This window comes from Thunnus thynnus, chromosome 4 (genome assembly GCF_963924715.1).
Source record: "Thunnus thynnus chromosome 4, fThuThy2.1, whole genome shotgun sequence".
Taxonomy (NCBI): Eukaryota; Metazoa; Chordata; class Actinopteri; order Scombriformes; family Scombridae; genus Thunnus; species Thunnus thynnus.
In genome coordinates this window covers 11,113,871-11,135,301 of record NC_089520.1, presented here as the reverse complement: position 1 = coordinate 11,135,301, position 21,431 = coordinate 11,113,871, and the positions used below count along the sequence as shown (strand labels likewise).

Sequence of the window (21,431 nt, the reverse complement as noted above, 5' to 3'; positions counted from 1 at the left end):
GCAGCTCAGGGTTTTTTTCCAAGCTGCAGGTGGGCATGGGCACTCACCATGTAATGCATGTTTATGGTGTGGGCTGGATAGCCTTCTGTTCACCCGTTTTAGCTCACCAAATGTGCAGCAAAATGGCAACTGACAACAGTCTGTAAGTCATTGCTGATGTCTTTGTTACAGTGAAACAGCTATGGGAATCTTTGACAGAGCTTGTCAATAAGGACTAAGAAATTGTCTGGTGAAATGTGACAGTAACTCACCCAGACTTGAGCTCAAATCAAGCTTAGAACAAATGGATTGTGGGAGTTGGGGGTTGCAGCTGAAAATCTTTCAAGTGAAGGCAGTTTTTCTGTAAAAAAAAAAAACAAAAAAAAACACAAACATTATTGGCTCTGTAGGGACATGTGTGTTCAAACTCTACTAGAAATAATATTTATATACAGCAACAGCACATTTGTTTTGGAGGAAACATACTCCCGCTATGATTATGTTTTTTATCAACATAATTAGGAAATTTTGCTAATTAATGTATCTGGCAGGTTGCAGAAGATTATATTGAACATATCAGTAAAAAGTTCAATGACAACATATTTCACTTGTATCCGCTGGTAGCAACTGCTCCATGATTAATATTTTCTATGGTTACGTTTAGGGAAGGACCATGGTCTTTGTTAAATACAGGAAATGTCAACACAGACTTGAAGCAAACGACACAACATGTTTTGACATTAAACCTAAACCACAATCTTTCAATAACCTTAACTCAAGTCCTTTTGTTACCTAACTTAACCACAAACACCACTGAGGATGCAAATCGTGGTCTCTGGAGTCAAAGTCAGAGTTGAGATGCTCACTGCATGTCACACTGTGTGGGATGGATTTAAGAAAGTTAAAATAGATATATACACATTGTAGGGATGAATCTACTCTTGTGTTAAATTTGCACTCATAAAATGGGCACCACCTCCATTAATCAAATTACTCAGTCTCATAATCCAAAGCTGTAAGTTCCCCAAACACATTGACCTCTGGTTCTCTGCTCTAAAGAAACATTTACAAAGCTCTAGGGTAAAACTAATCAAACTTCTCTGAGGTTTTAAGGTAGGAATTCAGAGCATTACTGACTCACAGAATCACAGATGACCCAGCAGCAAAGGAATTAATTCGAGCTTTTGTCCTCAGCTGAGCTCTAAACAGTGACTCAGCTTGGTTGCCTTCACGGCTACCCAGTAGGGGTTTTTGCTTGTGGTCGCTAGGGGTGCCAAGCAGAGAACAAATCAGGCAATGGGTTCTTCAGGCAACCAGAGTCCCCATAACAAAGTTGTATGTGGGGAACTGCTTGAAAACGATTTTCTTGAGATAGCAAAGTTGGCTGTGATGTCCATGGATGAATCTTGGTCTGTCGTCTTGAATGTGGCAGTTACAGCTCTGAATTTATTGTTAAAGATTAAACTTTCCTCAACAAAATAACTTAAAAAGCAACTTTGTTGGCTGAGCAAAAGTACATCAAAGCTACTAAGTATGGAAGGATGTCAAAATAAAGTTTGCTTTCATGTTAAAAACACTATGTGCAACTTAGCAAGAAAGAAACAAAATGTAGGGTAAGACTTAAACTTAAGAGACTACATGGTAACACACAAAGAAAAGGCCGGAGATACACAATGACAAAAGGACGCCGCAGTGATGTACGTGTTTCCCCAGAAAGGGCCAGACAATGGTCCCAGCAGGGAGGGATGTGTTTTGGGACGGAGGCTCACTACTTTTGTGCTAAAATGGTAAAACACCCCTGGTCCTATGTTTCTTTGACTAAATGGGTTCTGTTTAATTATGTCTAACATTAATGTGACCAGATTACATATGTTCAATAATTCACCATGACGCATGAATAATTAACCATAAGACATGAATTGCATGATACAATACATCACTTAAACATTCAAAGAACACATGTTTTAAACGGCATTAATTTCCACAACATCATCAACTAAAATATAAAAACTTTAATATATAAAGTTGCACAACATTCCTCACTACTTATAAATAATTTCCAGTGTCATTAGTAAATGCAAAAATGTTAAAACAGCAATTAGTGGTCACATAATATAGAAAAGACAGAATACAGTCTTACGTAAAACTTACGTGTGTAAAAGATTTCACTATCCATAATCAATAGATTCAGTCATTTTGTATCATACAGACATGGGAGTTGATCCCATACAAGAGAACATTTGGTGAGTACTGCTAGCTGGATTCCTGGGTAGTTAGACAGCTGATTCACATTAATTCAGACTTGGCTCAAACAAAAAGAGAATATAGAGAAATCGGCCTATAATTTATGAGAGAGGTCTGGAGATAAGCGAAACCCGGAGTGAGGAGGAGAGAAAAGGGAGAGGTGTGTGTGTGTGTGCGTGTGTGTGTTAACACGGAGAGAGAGAGGAAGAGAATGAGAGATAGACTGAAGGTCGTGTCTTAATCTTGGTGAATTTCTTTATCCTGATGTGAAAAATTGCATTTCACTCTCTTAACTCAAGTCCATGTGAATGAGGAGTTCTCTTAACTCATGTGTTCTTCGATTCACATGACCATTTAAGTGTTGTGGTGTCCTGTTGTTAATTTTGTTATCTCTTCAGGAATGAATTGAGAAGTTTCAAACATAACAAAGTTTCCAATTCTTTGAGAAAGCAGGACTCATTTCATCTGAGTCATTTCACGTTGTATTGTGAGTACTGTGTACTCTGCAAGAGTTTCAACACAGCATGTCTTTGGTTGCCAAATCAGCTGTTGTTGGACATGTCTCATAGTGTGATCTTGGACCAACGTTTTGCATAAACAACCAAAGATTTCACCTTGTTTCTTTCATGATTGTCAATTGTCTTCTGTAAAATCACACAGTGCATAAGGGCTTTAAGTTAGAATCTGTTCCAATACCAGAACTAAACCCTGCTAAAATCTGGATACAAAAATTCAGATAGAAAATAGTGTTGTGACTGGTGGTAGGGACTATCCTGACAAACAGGATGGTGGGAGGCCAGCCTAAGCAATTCCATTTCATCTTCTGAGAGAAGAGATGGGGGCAAATAAAAAACAAATATCAGAAGATTTCAACGCTTCAGCCTACAAGCAAGAAGAATGCACACTTGTCTGAACTCCGCAGCCTATCATAGGTCTTAACAAGTGTGTAATTGCTATGTGTCACTTTAGAAGATAGCACAACAATACAATCACAAATGAGATTATCTGAATGTAAAAGAAAGGGACACTGTTAGAGGAGCAAGATGTCTCTTCCAGAAAATAATACTGTCTCTCTGTCTGAATTCATGTCACAATTCAAACATCAGTTTACACTGCCATGCCTTCACAAGTTGCCCTCAACACTGTAACAAGTCTTCAGGGGCAGGAGAGAAGGATGTCACTGACAATTTCATAGCGTGCAAAGCTTGGCTGCTAATGAGATTTGTTTTTTCTACAAGTAAATATAACAACTCATTTTCTATTCAAAAATCACCTCTTCAAAAAGCAACAACAACATGGCCGTGTTTCTGATTGGACTTATTGTCTTTTCCTTGTTATGCACAGCTAAATCGACTGTCCCTAATTTCTCCATTTATTTTTCAAACAAAAAATAAAGTATGGTGGAATTTTGCCAATTTGTGACATTGTTTTGTTTGCACTGCCATTAGAGTCTCTCTGTGATACGTTTCTAATATTTTCTCCTTTTTTACTAAAAACAGTTTTGGTTAATGGGCAATCTTTTGATGGTGCTTACAGCCTCATCCCACAGTGGTGTGAGGACATCTCCTCTGACCACTTAATCAGGTGCTAATTAAGTGACGCGTGTGTCGGCCCTAGGCCTTGTGACTATCTGTGTTGGCCTGCCTCTGCTTCCCTCTTTCCAGATTCTCCCTGATGGTTTGGTCCCTCTCACCTCATTGAGGGACTGGTGTTACCTGCTTGGAGCCTTTATAAACTGGGTGATTCCAAGATGGCTCCCTCTCTCTCCCTCCTGGAGGGCTTGTACCTTTTAGGCACTCATTTTGGTTTTGCTTGGGTTTGATTGTGTTTAGTTTAGCCTTGATTCATGTTGCAAATAGTTTAGGTTAGCACCCACAGTTTCATAGCACCCAACACCCATCCTTCATTACTGGCTTTACACCTCATAGTTTGCTTCCGTTGAGTTATCTTTAATAAATTATTTGTTTACTTAAGCTGTTGCTGTGTGAACCTCCCTCTTTTGTTATGCTCCTGAACGAGCCGGGCATGACACACAACCTTATGATTAACACACAAATTTATGATTACTTTTTCTTTTCCCATCCATAACCCATTATGTCTGACAAAGATATATTCAGAAATCAATTTGGAGGATGGCACTATTTTGTCAGTATCTGAAGTAATAACTAAATAAGGAAATGACTGTGCCTGAAAATCAATTTAATTTTAAAAAGTTAGCACCACTTATTAAACTGCCATCCAATTTGCTGTGATGAGTGTAAACGTTTAACTATACAAGCATATCAACTGCAGCCTCCACATGCAAAACAGTAATGCTTGTGAATATGAAAAGTGCTTCTTATACAAAAACTAAAGTGTACCTGATGAGATATGTATAAATTCATGAACAGGTGTAATGTGTTCCATAAAAACCTAAAATGGCCTTTCAGCATTAAGTCAGAGTGTTTGCAAATTATTTTTTAGATACATAGAAACAGTCACACTGCAGTTTCAAATATATGAATAACACTCAAATAAAAAAACATGTATCCAGAATAACAACTGTAATAGCAGTTTGCATTTTTTGTAATAAAATAATAAAATTCAAAGAACTTTGAATGACTGTATGGGCATCTAGGCTCTTCGGGATTACCTATAAAGATATTTTGACCATGTTAGCATAACACTTACAGTTCTCCAGTTCTCACCATACAATGGTGATAGACAGTTCTGCTTCCCTAAAGCCAAAGCTCATTTCATAATGTGACAGAAATATGAAGCTGACACTGTTGCTATAGAAATGATATAATATACTGTATAATACAGCCACACTAGTGGCTAGTATTTAGGCACAGCAGTGCTTCAGACTAGTTACATAATAATGTCAGCATGCTAATATACACACAATATTAACACGCTGTTGATGTTTAGCAGGTATAATGTTAACCACATGTATCATCTTAGTTTAGCATGTTAGAATTTCATAACCAGCACTAATCATAAGCTGGAGCTGATGGGAATGTCATGAGTTTTGCAGGTATTTGGTCATAAACCAAAATATTGGACACATTAAATTATGCTAGAGGAGATGTTTGGGCATCAAAATTATTTCAATTCATCCTGAGGTGAATAAGAATGTGTGTGCCAAATTTCATGGCAAGTGATGTAATATTTGTTGAGATATTTGACTCATAACCACAAATGTCAGCCTCATGGTGGCACCAGAGGAAAAGTCAGGGGATCGATCAAATTCATTAGGATTCATCCCCTGACCATCATGAATGTCTGCACAAAGTTTCATGACAATCCATCTGATAGATGTTGAGATATTTGGTGGACCAACTGATCAACCAACATTGCTGTCTGTAAAGCCATGTCGTTAGCATGCCTAAATTTACTATCGAACTGTTCATACTTATATACAATAATAAGAACAAATCTTACTAACAGCCCAAGTAGAACTGTTCAATGTAACTGTTTATGATTAATATTCTATGTATAAGTCAATAATCCACTTTGCATGTCATAAGAGAACACTAATGAAGCACAAATTGATCAGAGTTGCCATTAAGACAATAACTTGTACTGAATGGTCTCTGTGAATGCCAGTAAAAGCTGATGACTCCACATATGTTGCTACAACTGTGCTTTCTTTCTTACTAAGAGCATCGTCATAAAAAACAGCATAATGTGCATGAGTCCTGCCTCACTTACATAACTCCTTTAATCATATTAAAATTGCATTTTCCATATGCATGTTTACATGATATGGCCCTGGGACTGCTGAGGCATCTTAACAGATGAACAGAATAAATGTGCATTGAATTATAAATGTGAAAAACTTATGTCCCCCAAATGTCACCTTTTCAGTTTTTTGTCTGTTTAATCATTGTCAATCTTACGGGACTTCACAATGATAATTATAAACATTATTTACGACATTTAACTGAGAAAACAAGGATCATTTCTCATTACAAAAAACTTTGTTGAGGACACAGATATTTATCCCTCTACTACCAGGGAGACATGAAAACAGAACGAAGATGTCTTCTTCTTTTTTTTTTTTTCTTGACTACCATACATCTTTGAGTCTATTTTGAAAGGGTACAATTTTCTGAAACCAGAGAAAACTGTGGAGTCCTTCCACTGACGTTAAAACATTATATCAAAGATGTCAAGGCTGTCACTAAACATCAGTAATATGTTAATTTGGCCATTTAAAATTCTTTTCATCCTCATTTATTATGTTTTTAAATTATCTGATGATCAAATTCCATTAGGTGCACCAGTTGTTTTCTTTCACATGCCTTCTCTTACACAGAGCACCTCCCAAGCTTATAAAATACCCAGCAGGATAACCAAGGAAGAGGGAAAAAAAATCAGTGTAATTGAACACTGTGTGGTCACCGCAATAGTAGGTGTAGGTACAGTTCTACAAAAAAGGATAACGTGCGTCAGCAGCATTGTGCACTTACATGAGCCAGTGGTGGCACAGCTGAAACTGAACAATTTTCAGAGTCTGAAGTGTCAAAATTTGATGATACAAAGTTTCAGGGAATGAAACCTACAGAGAGCAAAGGAAAAGGAAGTGTCACAGACAGATAGCACTTTTTCTGAGATCCTAGTTGTCATAGAGATGGTAGTAACTTGTCGTAATGTCAGGGTTTGATGTTGCTCATTAGGCCGGTAATGATTTGTGGATATATTGTAGGTGTGGGAGCTGTGTCTCATTTGAAGCCATACGCTGGCAGCCAGGGTACTACAGACACTAGTGTTTACTGAGAGATCCAAGCTATTTTATTTCTCCTAATGTCATAATTTACATTCCGCTAGTGGGCCCTAATGGATCCAACGCTTCACATCTTATGCTTTTGTTCAGCTGAATAATCACTGGAAATGTAGTTTTCAATCTTTTGATCACACAGCACATTGCAATTGTGTTTATGATAGCATTATTATTAGTTGAAGTATCAGTATTAGTACGACTATAATTAGTATTGTGTGTTGTGTTGTGTGTTTTTGGACTCATGATGGAACATTTATAGCAGGTAGTTCATCATTTTTTGCTTGTGATGAGCAATTGTGCAAGATTCTGGCAGTGGATTTGCTTTTATGCCACACAGTTATACTCCTTAACTTCCTAACAGATACTGAACATCTGTCAAAAATTCTCTGCGGTATGACAGTGTGATAACAAAAATAGTCAATATGTCAGCAACAGTATGCATTATTTATTCAAAAACTAATGGGGGTTCTACATTTAATTTTGACGCTGCTGGACAGCGGGGAAGATTTTCATTTAAAAATACATTAGTTGTATCAGTCACAATCAGGCTGCAAGCCAACGCACCACCCAATGTGACGGAAACCACGCTGATTAAACCTGTTTACCCAAACTGAATTCTGGTGTTTGGTATCCACAGTAACGACAAATCACATTTGAATTTAAAAAATGCTTGCTAATAAGCAGCAATTTGAGTGCTATGACCAGAGAAAACCAGACTCAGCAATGTGTCTTTTGCCAGGTACGAGTTTTTGCTTTTCCCGTCCTTTTGAAGCAATCACACACCGGTCAGCATTGCAGTGTGCAGTTTAATGACTTCTCAAGCCATGATTTCTGGGAACTGAACTTTAAATTGTCGAAATGGCTACCTGACGCTGTCATTTGGAGTTTTAAGCAATACACTTCCACATATTATATTTTTACTGCAGCATCTGCAGTGTTGACAGCTTGTGACAAGATTCAAACTGTTTTTAATGGGAGTCCTCCAATCCTACAGGGAAAGCACCTCTCCCTATAAATGTCTGTGTGCATCATGGTGACATACAGAAGTTCTTAGCACATGAAATCATATAGAGTTTGGGCCCCAAGGCCTCCTGTTCCAGCCCCTGTCCTCTCCCTTTGACATTAAGACCAGAACATGCTCTCTCTGAGGAAAAGCCCAGCTTCTGCCTTTTAATGAAAGGTGTTCATCATCACCTTGTCAGCAACAGTGTGTGACTACGACAGGTTGACGCCACTTAGTCTCCCTAAGGGGAGCTTCCGCTGTCAAGCAGAATTTGCAGTCTTGCCATTTTACCTTGACAGACGAACCAACCTGGACAGGACAGGAGCATGGGGGCCACATAATGGGCCCTCCAGTTGTCTTCTCCTTAAAAGAGGGATTTTGGATGCCATTTGTTTCTTATTTGAGTCCTTAGCTGCATCTTGTTCTGCTGTGCTAGTCATTCTGTGTTTACACCAACATATGAATCAGAGCATTACTTTCACCATCATTCATCGCCTACACCATCACATCGCAATCCTCGAAAGGCCCTCAAAGGTCAGTGCGGCGGAGATGACCGGTTTCTCTCTTGGCTGCTATGAGCGAGTGCCTTTGCTGTGCCCCAGTTCCCCTGCTTGACTGAGCCCTGATCGCAGGCGTAAGGGGGGTTACAATAATGCTAGCTGACATCCTGAGAAGCTGCGATTGCTTAGAGGGCTTTGTGGGCGGGCTGGGTGGAGGGTGTGGGTGGCGGGGGAGGGATAGAGGCCTTGTCTCACAAGGACCTTTAACAGCCTTTTAAAAGCTCTGAGAGGGCCGGCCTGACGCCAGCCACTCACAGGAGAGAAATCGCTGACAGAGCTAAAGGGAGAGAGGGTGGTGGAGAAGAGGTGAGGTGGGAGCGTGCAGCAGTTCCTGGAATGCCTTTGGGTTCATCACGTTGTCCTGCGATCCCTGCGATGATCTAGACATGCCAAAACCTAATCGCCCTCGCTGTAGTCACTGTGTAATTACAACCACTTGCACTAAATAATTTACCAGAAGCAACCACTGAAATAACATCCAGAACTCATGGAATGCACTTCTGCAAGCTTTTCCGCCGCAGCCTATTACACCACTTTAGTCTCTGTTGGGTAAGCCTAACCACTGAGATAGAAACATCCTGCATTACCATCTTATGACCTGGTACCACTCACAGAAAAGTCACACAGTGCTGTGTTTGACCTATAAAGGTTTGACTAAATTGGCAAATACCATGCTCTGTGCAATTGAATCCTCTGTTTCTGTGGACAATCATCGCCAGACGGAAAAAAGACATCCAAAAAAGAACACTAAAGTCCTAGGAAGCTTTATTACACTCATTTCTTCAATAACTCCCTCAGACTTCCAGTTGTGTGCCATATTTCATCTTGGCGCTGAAGAATGAGTTTTCTGACAGTGAACATGAGAAATGCAAGAGACTCAATGGGCACGGCTGGAGGGGGGTAGCCTACCCACAGAAGATCACAGCAGTGGCGATGAATGCATCAGAAAACACTGCTGTAGGCGAGCATAAATCAACAGTGCCTAATGTGAGCCTTTGGTATGCATGATGTTAAATAGATTGTGAAAATGCTCTTTTCATGACTAAGATGGAGCTTTTCATTAATCCTAGAGCTGAACCTGCCTCCGCAAAACAACGAGCATCCCTCGGGGGGAAAGACAAAACACCCACGGTGGGCTAGAGGGATCTCAGCAGAGCTCTCATACAACTCATGGACTCACTCTCTTTGCATCCGCCCCCTTAGCTGTGCGTGCATTTGTGATTTGCATGTTTGTAGATACATGTAATACGTCACATGTGTGCTGTAATAAGTGTCAATCTCATTGAACATGTATCATTTTGTGTGTGTATGTGTCTGTGTGTGTGTGCATTTCAACACCATGCACATATGCTTTTGTGCTCTGTGTGCAAAGTGTAGGTGGATGTGGTTGAGACAGATATTTACAGAACTTAAATGATATTCTGCTTTTTATATGTGCATGCGCAGCAGTTGGTCAGAGGAGATATAGGTTTTTGATTTTATTTTAGGAAGCCCCTGTTAATGATACCCACATGTTGAGAATTAAAGCAATAGCACGCAGATTCAGTAAATATTCACGTGTGAGTGCTGATAACTCTGCTCAAGCAACTTTTATTTGCTATGATGTGAAAAGTACTACAGGAATATCTCTGCTTGTTCTGCTCTGCTCTCTGCTTGTTCCTCCCTCCTTGCCTTCTCTCTACCTTCCTTCTTTCCTTCCTTCCGTCTTTAGTTGTATCATCCATAAATTAAAAGTGAACTTTAAAAGACAGAAGGTGTTTGCAAACACTTACACATTAATTTGCAAAACTAAATTGCAGTGCTGAAATTTCAATTGAGATATATTATCACATAAATTGAGTTATGCAAGGTAGACTTTGTGTGCCTGCATGTACATCAGCACCAACAATTGCAAGTTCTGCAATTCACTTTAATATACCATTGTCACCGGTACTTGTAAATTGTATACTGCAGATTCAAAATAAAACAGATTTGTTTTACTGTCAAACTGTCATCCTGTCATGTTTTGTTAAAAAGAAGGGATAGACAGTTTAATCAGCCTTTGCAAAGTTAAATGAATCACCACAGGACATCAGAGGATTCAAACTTCGCTTTGGTGCCCTTAGACACTAATTCTGGGGCACATCAGCCATATAGCGGCTATAAAGCTTTCTTCATGTTCTGTCGATTCTCCTGCACCTGCACCACACTAATCTCATCATAGCAAGCCCAGCAATCTATTTCTGAGCAGAGCCATTTTTTTGAATCAAACACCTTCCTCCCAGTCGGCGGAGTGTGACTGTGAGAACTGGAGCTGTCCCCAGGTAATGGCCCAGGCATCCATTTGTAATGCTGATGTCTAATCCAATAATTGCAGCCCCTTTATCAACACCTGTGTTGATAAGTGATGGCTGCATAGAAATCTCGTCTGCTACAGAGGGAGTCGTTGCTGAAACTAATCTAAACCCTGCATCTACTGTCATTAGAACTGCAGATTTTTTCGTGCAGTCCCAAGTGGGAGTGAAGCAACAGAGCGGCAGGACTGCTATGAGTACTGCATCTGCAAGGCTTCATTATAAATTACTTTAACTACCTGACCTGAAATCCAATCAATAAGCAAATGTGTCAAATGGATAGTTTCAAGTCGAGTTCAAAAAGTGGAATACACTGTATAACTCAGATTTGTGCCCATCATCCGGGAAGACGTTTTGGACATATTTCATTGCACTCACATCCTGACATCGGTGTGTGCACTGGGCCCCTTGGACACCAATCTTTGGGGACGTGATTCCCACTAGAATGGATCCTATTGTGCCCATGACTGCAATAACTAGAACAAAGGCAACATTTTAGAGTACAAGAGAAGCATTTAAACCATATGGATTTGTGACAATAGGCTAATCTGGTGGTACATTTTGAAATACACTGGCTGACAAATGAAAGAAAGACTAACATAAAATGTCTTTGTAAGGTGTTGGGGCGCAAAGATTCTCCAAGTCTCTGAAAGCCTACTGGAGGGAACAGATATTGCATCACTTGATCTTTTGATGACAATAGTGGAGATACAGGTCTAACACTTTGCTCCAAAATCTCCCATACAGTAGGTGTTCATTTGGGTAGATCTGCTGACCATGGAGGCCAAAGCATGATTCATATCATTTTCATCAATAATCTCTGATTCACAAGATCATGACACATGAAAGGTTTTATTTGTTTTGTCCGTCATTTGTTTGGTTGCAAACCCATTCGTTATCTTCTAAGATGTTGGGATTTAAGGTAAGTGGTGCATGTGGTTGGTGATTACAGCCATATTTCAGTGGATATAAGATTCACGCATCCCCCTTGTAGGCTGTTGTGGTTGATCAACCAGTTCATTGTTTTCGCTTCAGTGTGATGGAAAACATGGGTGAAGACAGTGTCATGGAGTATTTCCCTGGTTTCTGGAGGTTCACCAATTTTCTGGTTGATGCTTAAGTGCCCCCCGCATCAGTACCTGTAGAAAGCTAGCTAGTGTGATTACTTATGTTTTAGGCCTGGAGAGCTTGCCTCCTACTTCACAAATCCGTGTAGCCCCAGTTGAGCCCCCTCAAGCATTTTAGTATTTTTTTTTTTATTTTTAAATACAGAGATGTGTATGTATCCCTGGCTGTGTGCTTGTGTGTGTCTGTGTAGGGAGAGTGAGGGGGGTGTTGTCTGATGTGTGTGCGTGGAACAAGAAGATGCATGCATATTGTTGGCCACTCAGTATTTTTGCAATAGAAACAGAATCACTAAGATTGTGATGATAACCAGCTCGTTTTACACCATGTGTGCACAGTTAACAGGCATAGACTAAATACATTGCACTTCTCGTTGTGGCTGCACTTTGGATATTATTAATTTTATTTCTGATGTTTTGATAGCCATTTCATCTGAAACATTATTACCATTGCACAGTTGTCCAATTATACATATGGAATAAATGCAGTTCTTGTTGTTGTCGCACCCTAACCCTTGTATTGTGTTGTTAATTGCGGATGCATGGGTGCTGTCTGGTGCTATTTTGTTGAATATTCTTTGGCCAAATTCAATTAAAAACTACATTTATATCAAATTTGCTGTGTGCCATATCTGCTTTTATTGAAAAAATGAGAACTTCCTCATAAAGTTACTCTATTTTCTTAGCACCCCCACATATTGGTCAAGCTCCCCCTTAGCACCGGGAGAGAAAAAAATCCTGGCACCGGCCCTGTTGCTATCCTTTCCCTCACCACTGCATGATCTAATATTGTGTTTGAGATGTCAAGGTTGGTGATGATAGCCTGTTTGTCACAGGTAATAGGGATCATCTGTATTTGTTATGTGTTTGTTGTTGTTGTTCCTCCACTCATGTATTCAGGTTTTCCTTTTATATGTTACATACTTGTATACAAAATGTCCTTGAAGCTGCTCTAATCAATATTTTTATATTAATAAAAGATCAAATGACTGTGTATGTGAAAGGGGTTGTTTGTAGTGACTCTGCAATCTCACCAGCTCTACAGAGCTTTTTAGCAACATTGTTTCAGTTGTTCAGCCTGCAACTTTATGGTTGTGGTTTAGTCTCAGCAATCTAATCAGTGTTGTTTCCAGCATCAACAGACAGCTGTTGATAACAGCACCAAACAGCAGACAGATAAAGTTAGCAACTAGCTAGTGAACATAGCGGAGCATTCAGCAGCTAAGGCACTGGATATTTCCCTCAGGAGTTGGTGGAGAACAAAACAGAGCAAAAAGGCGAGTGACTATTGGAATTACACTCATTAGATGGGCAGAAACATGACTCCAAATAAATGCTTATGTTGCTCCATGTCTGCTCAATGTATAAATAAGCCACTGTGTGCTAACATGTTCACCATATCAATTTAATAAGGTGGTGTCCATGTTGTGTTTCCAGCTTGGAAACACTAAAAACTAAAAAACTAAAAAACTAAAAACTAAGTGGCTAAAAAAACGTGTAATTGCTGTTGTTTTTACCTTTCTGCAGTGACATAGACGCAGACTCCAGGGTGTGTCAGTACACCATGACATCACTGTTGGATATGTTTGCAGGCGCAATACAAAACAGTTACATACTGCTTTTCAGCCTGCTCTTAAGTTACTTTTTAACTTGCTATGCTAAGTACTTGTTACTCTGGAAGGCAACAGTTATTAAATGTTATCATTCTATTGTTATATCACAAAATGATTTTGGATTCACAATAATCATGTTTTTTGTACTGATAGACTGGGAGACAAGAGCACTAAAACCCCAACTATAACAGACTGAATAAGTTAATAAAGGTAGTATATTATATGGTAAATATAGTAATACAATATGTATAACATAGTAAATAAGTTCCTGGTTTCATTTTGAAAAACTGAAGAAAAAAAAATGCATAAATTACCTCTAAAGATTCTCATCTGATAAGAGGTTTCAGGAAAAGTGAGCAAAAATATTCATAGGATATGTAGAGTGCAGTGCATCGTGATCACAGTGGACTCTAGCCTCTGTCCGGTTACACCCACATTAAGAGGTGGAAAGAGCTGAAGAATATTTTTTATATTACTAAAAGCACCTTGGTGGTGCTGTGTTGTAAAGGTTGTGGAGTGGAGAGATACAGTACATCTAAATATGAATAGCTCCTATACGTGACAGCAGCTTCTTTTCCTATTATTTCATTATGCAGGTGCAGTACAGGAGAAGCACTGAAATCAGCAAACATTACACAACTGTCCGTGAATAGCAGGAAAAGAAATCACAGGTGAGGTTTGTAAAATAGGAGGCAGCAGTTACTGGTAACATCGGCGCTGTCATAGCTCTTATTCTCAGCCAAGGCTCTTATCTCTGGCATCATTGTAAGTGTCACTTTTTCGGTGGAAAAGGCGGGTGAAATGAGCTCAACAGAAGAGTCTGCAGCTCTCTTTCATGGCAGCCATAATTTCATGTCAAGAAATTGACATTCAGGTGCTGCCTGTTAATGTATATATTCTCTTGGAACTGTCAAAGTCTATATGTTAATGTATTTTTAATGCATAAGGGGGGCAGCGGGAGGCAGAGGAGGAGGGGTGGTGGTTTAGAGGGAGTTTGAGGTAAGCTGAGGGTTATGGGAGGTAGGGAAAGGTGTAATATCAGTGATGTAATTTATTTTATTTATTTAATTACTTGGTTTTATGTATGTTTGTTGAGTGGCTCATTTGTTTCCAGACCTACTGGTTTAATGAACTTCTACCTCCACTCTAACTTAAACTTTGAACACAAAAAGCAGTTAAAGCAGTTATAATACATATTTTTCATAATAACAATCAATCAGATGACTACTTGTATGTGAAAGGTTTTCCTCATAGTGATGAACCCACAGAGAATTATCTCCAGACTATGCAGTTCCCCTCAGCTTTTTAGCATCTTTCAGCTCCTTGTTTTGGTTTTCCTGCCAGTAACTTTTGTGTTTTGGTTCACTCTCACCGTTCTCATACCTTTTTTTTCTGGCACAGCAGGCAGTTTTCATTCAAAATGCTTCGTTATATCCATTGTATGCTAGTGATGGGGGAAACCAAGCTTTCTGAAGCACTGAATCAATATGAAGCAATTATACAGTCTATGACTGAAACTAGTTCACTGTTTGGAAGGATTTGATACAGTGAAAATGGCAACATCTGCTGAGAAACTATTGGTATTGCATCTGTATGGCTGAATTAAATCTGAGACCATGATGAAATGATCGGTCAGAATATAAGTGGTTTGACTGCTTTCATTATTGTTATTTTGTTTAATAAAGTCTTAACTGTTCAAACTAATCACTTAAAACTACTACTCTGTTTTTAAAGGGGACCTATTATGCTTTTCTTTATTTTCAGTCATATATATAATGTTACAATGTCGGATGTTCATATTAAACATGGCCAAAGAGTCAATTAATGAGGTAAACGTATGTAGAAGTAATCCCTGTGAGCAAAATGCACTGGTTTCAGACTGCTCTGAACACTCAAATTCCTACATTTTTTCTACAATCAGCCTGAGCTGACCTCAATTTGTGACGGATTTCTTTACATGGTCATCTGCTCCAGACATAGCATTTGAGTTCACTGCTCCGCTTCGCTAAAATTATGGCATTTTTTCCATTGTTTTGGGGGTAGTCACACCAAGCCATGACTGGAGTCCAACTGGCATGCTTTGAGTGTTTTTCCATTACACAGCACAGTAAAGTAAAATAAGTAGTTTACCTGTTGGAGGTGTTCTGGTCATCTGCAGCTCTTCATCAAACATCATCATCACTGTGGCTGTTTCTGCTTGTACTATTCCTCCCTGCATTATTTCTAACTGATCTGCTGAACAAATAGCTCCAAAAATCTCTATATATTGCTGTGTCAACAGGTTTTTAGCACCGCTAATAAAGCTCTGCTAATTTGGTGAGGAACACTTTTCAGTAAAGCAGGAAATGTTGTGTTTTCATCAACAGTAACTTAACATGAGGGGTCTTAAAGAGATAGGAGCTAAGACTGCCTGTTAAGAGACAGAGGCTGAACCGAGGGGCTGCATAAAGAGGCAGTATAAGATAAATATGGAGTTTTTTTTAAAACTTTGAATCATGCAAAGCTACTCTTGTGGAGTCCCAGAATAAAAATATATAGCTGGAAATGAGCATAATAGATCCCCTTTAAATAATAAATGTGGCAGATTGAGATGCACACCCTGTATCCAAAACCAGTGCGACACCTCTCCGATACGAGTGTGACGTAATGAGGCCTCATTTTGGGTAGTCACATGATTTTTGGTGTGGTGAAGCATTGAAACATCTTGCCATAATATTTTTGCTTTGAAAAGTTGATACTGTGTCGTGTAGTCTGCTTCAAGTGTAACATCACTACTGTACACAACCAGCCAAACACCAAACAAACAAAGTTAGTGACTAGCTGGTGAACATGGTGTAGCATTTAGCACCTGAAAAGCCTGATATTTCTGTCAGAAGTTGGTGGACACTAAAAGCAGAGCAAACAACAGAGTGAATATTGGACTTTCATGCACAAGGTGGCCAAAAACACAACTCCAAATGAATGCTAATGTTAACTCCGAATCTGCTGCATGTGACAAATGAGCAACTGTAGGATTATAAGTTTGCCATATCAGCTTAAAAGGTGATTATATGGCAGTGTTGTTTTTATAGCTTGTTTCCTTTTCTTGTACCCAAGAAAACTGCAGGTTTAAAGGTGAAATTTGTTCTCTACATTGTGAAATATCAACAGTGTGTTATGTTCAAAGCATTCCATGATTCATTTTATGATTATGCTATTTCCTTTTTGTCTGCCCACTTTCCATCCGCCTGTCTCATCTACTTCTATTGCAGATAATGGTTTACTACAGTTGTGGTCTCCCAGACAATACCCCAAGAAGAACCACGTGGTTGTTGATTTCTATCAAACATGGGCTATTCAATACAAGTAGCTATCTAACTGTGTGCACACTTGGCTATATCTCTGATCTTGGCTGTCCCTTTTACTGAAAATGCAGTATTTTTCCCCCACTGCACTGTGGTCCATTGAGGCCACTCTTAGTAGAAAAAGTGATACCTCTTCCTGTTCTATGATGTAGGCCCATTGCTCCCTGTATGGCTGTTGAGCACTGCAGAACTATAGTAAAAGCTGCTCCTCTTTTACACCAAGGGATACAAAATCTCACATGGTTTTCCTATATGGTTTTTCCCCTCTTATCAGTCATTTTCTTATTTTTATTTTTTTTTTAAAAGTCCAAGTCTAGCAATTGTCATCAGTGGTTAAAAGGGAGGGGTGAAAAACCTTTTTCCATTGTAGCTGCACTGCAAAAATCTTGATGCATTATGTATTCTATGTTTGGCCACTTACCAAAAAGGGATAAGAAAATACATCACAAACAACAAAATGGTCCAAAATGCATGGTGCATAAGCAATAGTTGCTTTTTTCAGTAATAGATTGCTTTTAGTTGAAATTGTCACTTTAATAGAGGTGTGTATCTTTCATGCATTCCTTCCACTGATGTTGTAGGCATATCTGTGGTGTGAAATTATGTTTTCAAACAATTTTACCAGCTCTGTATGAGCGTAGTTTGCAATAAGGGGAAACACATAAAGCAAAGAAAATTTAGACAGTTTGAAAGTCCATTTAGGTACTTTTTGGTGATGGATAACTTATGATGCAATCATGCAAACCCTGTATGACTCTTTGAGTAAGTTAAAGAAAATACTTATTAAAAGATGTGAAACTCCAAGCGTGGTTTCATTGAACAAATAGACTGTTGGATGTAGGAAACATTAAATGGACTTGAGTAAAGGTGAATGTAACTTGATGACAGATTTATGTAACTTGATGACAGATTCACAGGCAGGAGGCAAGATGCTCTCGAACCCTAGTGTAAGATAATGTGTATAATCCACTGCAGGGATGTTAAGTGCACTCATTTCACACTCCATTTCACACAACGCTGCCCTAGGAAGAATCTGTGAGTATGATGACTCAGGAAATGCACAACATCACTCTTATGGATCTTTTTGTTGTTGTTTCTCCCCATTGTTAATAATTTGAAATCCAATCGTTTTTCCACACTATTTCAGAATTAATGATATGTCAGGAAAATAATAAGGGACAAATCCATGTTATGTATGAAATTCATACTAGTCAACAGAAGGCAGTATTTTGTTGCAATTTACTTCAAAAGATGTATTGCTGACATTAAAATGCTATTTGAAGGTCTAATTTCTACCTGTTGCGTTGTTTCTAAATTCACAGCCTAATGCATGAAAGTGAAATACTATAACATCAACAAGAAAATAATAGTGTCTGTTTATATGCGATATTATGTTACAAGGACAAACATTTAATTTCCATCCATCAACCTAAGAATAGGACATCCTCTCAGTGAGTGTAAATGGTACGTTGCAATACAGGATGCATGGTTGTCATTGATTCCCATTGATGTCATTTATACAGTACATCACATATCCATCTGCTCAGAGATCACAGACTTTGGTCATGGGTCATCTGGGGAATGAAATTTATACACCATAAACATATAAAATACAAAAATCTGACCTCAGAAGCTTAGGACAGAGTCCACTAAAAGCTAAAAAAAAAAAAAGCCAACCACATGTGATCAACTCATGGATATTTCCAATGAAAGGGGACATTGTACATATACTGTATGTGTGTATATGCGTGTGTGTGTGTGCATGCATACATGTGCAAATGAAACATGAGGGCGTGAATTAGTGCAGGGATTTTTATTCAGTTATGTATTTATTTAGGTATTTACTCCTTTTTTCTGTCAGATTAAGTGACCTGTATTGCTTTCTTTTTTATTTTATAGAAAAAAAAGAGTGAGCATGCTGTGTTTGTAGTGTAGCCATGTCTCTTATTCCCCCCTTCTTTACTATGGAATTGTTTGGAAAACCTCCCCACTGAGCAGATGGCGTCTGCCGGGAGGAGAAAGAAGCTGGAACCTGGGCTCTATACACTGCGCACACACATCTACCATTTCCAACACAAACCTTTATAAAGGGAACAACGGAGGTCTATCGGGAATTTAACCATGAGTCTGTTTTGGGAAACAGTGCACACGTTTGTTTATTGCAGTCTTGCTCTTGGATCCACGCTGCAGCTACAGTAAAAGATGTGGATAGTGGAGAGTCTCTCTGCAGATCAGCGAACAGGATCAAGCCCCCCCTTGGAATGGTTTCAATCACTTTGATCATCATGGTTTCCATCAAGTGAATGTGATGTGTTCATTATATGAACCCTTTGCCAACAAAATGAAATGTAAAGAAGCATTTGTATTCTCTGGGTAGGCTAATCTGCAGGATGCTGGTGTGTTCTCGTGTATTATTTAACACAGAATGAGGCAATGTTACAATATCTTGCTTACACTCTGGCCCATGACATATTAAAGAGAACTTAGCAGCAGGCAAACCAGGGGTCTTATGCTGAGTCTGCACTTGCTAAACTAACTCGAAGGACAAGATAAGCCAGGCAAAGCTTGGAAAAGTAAATCTAAGGCTGTTTGAATAAGCCCTGCGCCTCTCAGCCAGCTACAATCTACACACAGAGTATTCCTCTCAATCTCTCTCTGGGGGAGATGCTTAAGTACACTTTGTAGCTAGATCCAGGTAGGCTATCAGTCACTGCAGTTGTGAAGAACATGCCAACAAGAATAACCCAACGTAAGACATAAAATCTATCTCATGGGAGCTCGGAGGCTGGACGAGATTGAATTAAAAATCTCTCTATTGCTGAGTCAGACTCTTTAGATAATTACCCACTGATATAAGGAACATTTCCCCTCTTGGCTGTAAGTTCAGAGGGAATGCAGACAATGGCATATTTGGCTGCAATCATACCAGCCCCCCACCATGAATAGAAGCTATGAGAGTAAGATAACACAAAGCTAATCTCCGGGCCCACAAAAAGGCCTGAGGGAGAAGCCCAAGCAGTATTAACAAGTAATAGTATAGAAGCAGTATTAATATCATGGTTTCTTTGCATGTCAGGTATCTTTGCTTGTCTTGTGATCACTGACCACTACCTCCAGCCTTGTTTTATATGCACACGGACAACCCGTGTACATGCAAATTAAGCATAATATACACCCCTGTCAACAAAATAATGGCCTTGAAGTAACAACCATGCATGCCTAAGTAACCCATTAAAGTTTGCTCTGGGGTCCACAGTAGCAGTCTCACATCAGCAGTTCTACCACTGTCTCCAGCTTGGCTTTCACCGCCAGGAGGCTGCACATCTGCACAGCACAGTGACTGACAATCGATGGTTCACACACCGTTTGCCCCCCCCCCCCGCCCGCCACCCCCCTCCAACTCCCCACCCCACCACACACTCGCAAAACACCACCCAGCCAGGGTGCTTCCCTACGTGACTCAACTTGTTTCGGGGCTGACAGGGAGACACGGAGAGAGGCAGAGATGAGATAAATGTGGGGGAGCTTGGGAATGAAGAAGCTGCTGTTACTGTTACATCCTGTTACTGGCATTCAGAGTCAAACTCGATTGTCTTGTGTTGAAGAAAAGAATTGTCCGTGATTTGGTCGAATGTGTGCTTTCAAAGCTGTAACTGTAATTGCATTAAAATCCCGTAGCTCCATTAGTTTTGATACTGAGTCATTCTTTTATCATATTTTGGGAGACTTCAGGCGCCTCTGCAGCGCAGCAAGGCACAGAGCTCCACACAAAACGCTGCGCCTTAACGCGTAAAAACAATCAATGCACCTACAGTACTGGGCGTTGCACTCCTTGTTATAAGCAATACAGATATCTACTTTTCAAAACTGTGATAACAATATGAGCGATTTATTAATTGAAGAATTACACAGCGCTGAAATATGCAAGTTGCAAGAAATAGCCATGTTTTTGCGTGCATGCACCCCAATTTTGATTTCGCCTTGAGACTTATGTAAATTTATATAACGTTTTTTTTTAAATATTTGATTGCTGAGATGACCCATTTTTGCAGCTTGGGTAGCTGTACTTACCCCTTTCTCCTGCCCACGAAGAATCCTTTTATAAGAAGTGACCCATATCCAAGGCAAAAATCGTATCTTGTTGGGTCTATCAATACGTGAAAGGGGGTGTCCTGAGCAATTCTGGCTTTTCAAAAAAAAAAAATCAAAATCTAAACATTGTTTCTGAGTAGTATCCAAGAGGAATCCACACGCATTTCGAGGCTGCCTCGATCTCCAAAATCATTGCGAGCGCTGTCCACGAAAAAGTGGAGCTGAAAGTCTCAAGTCCCAACTTTGGGTTGTGTGAGAATGGGAAATAAATGGTACGTCCAGCAGGGCCACTTACTAATACTGCTCCTGCGAAGATGGGATCAGATTTTTACGGGATAATAGAGCGGAGATCCCACACCCGAGGCGAGAGCACT

The 21,431-nt window shown here is 39.5% G+C and overlaps 1 protein-coding gene across 4 annotated transcripts in view; it reads right to left on the bottom strand.

Annotated features, from left to right (window-relative positions):
• The window catches only part of LOC137181157 (metabotropic glutamate receptor 4-like), a 166,731-nt gene extending 145,300 nt beyond the window's left edge, over positions 1–21,431 (bottom strand). For 2 of the 4 annotated variants that reach the window (XM_067586605.1, XM_067586601.1), the window contains exon 1: positions 252–454. The gene's annotated coding sequence lies outside the window, so the exon portion shown is untranslated. Of the gene's footprint in view, positions 1–251; positions 455–21,036 lie in introns of those variants that run through there. The other 2 variants (XM_067586602.1, XM_067586603.1) reach the window with 2 other exon arrangements.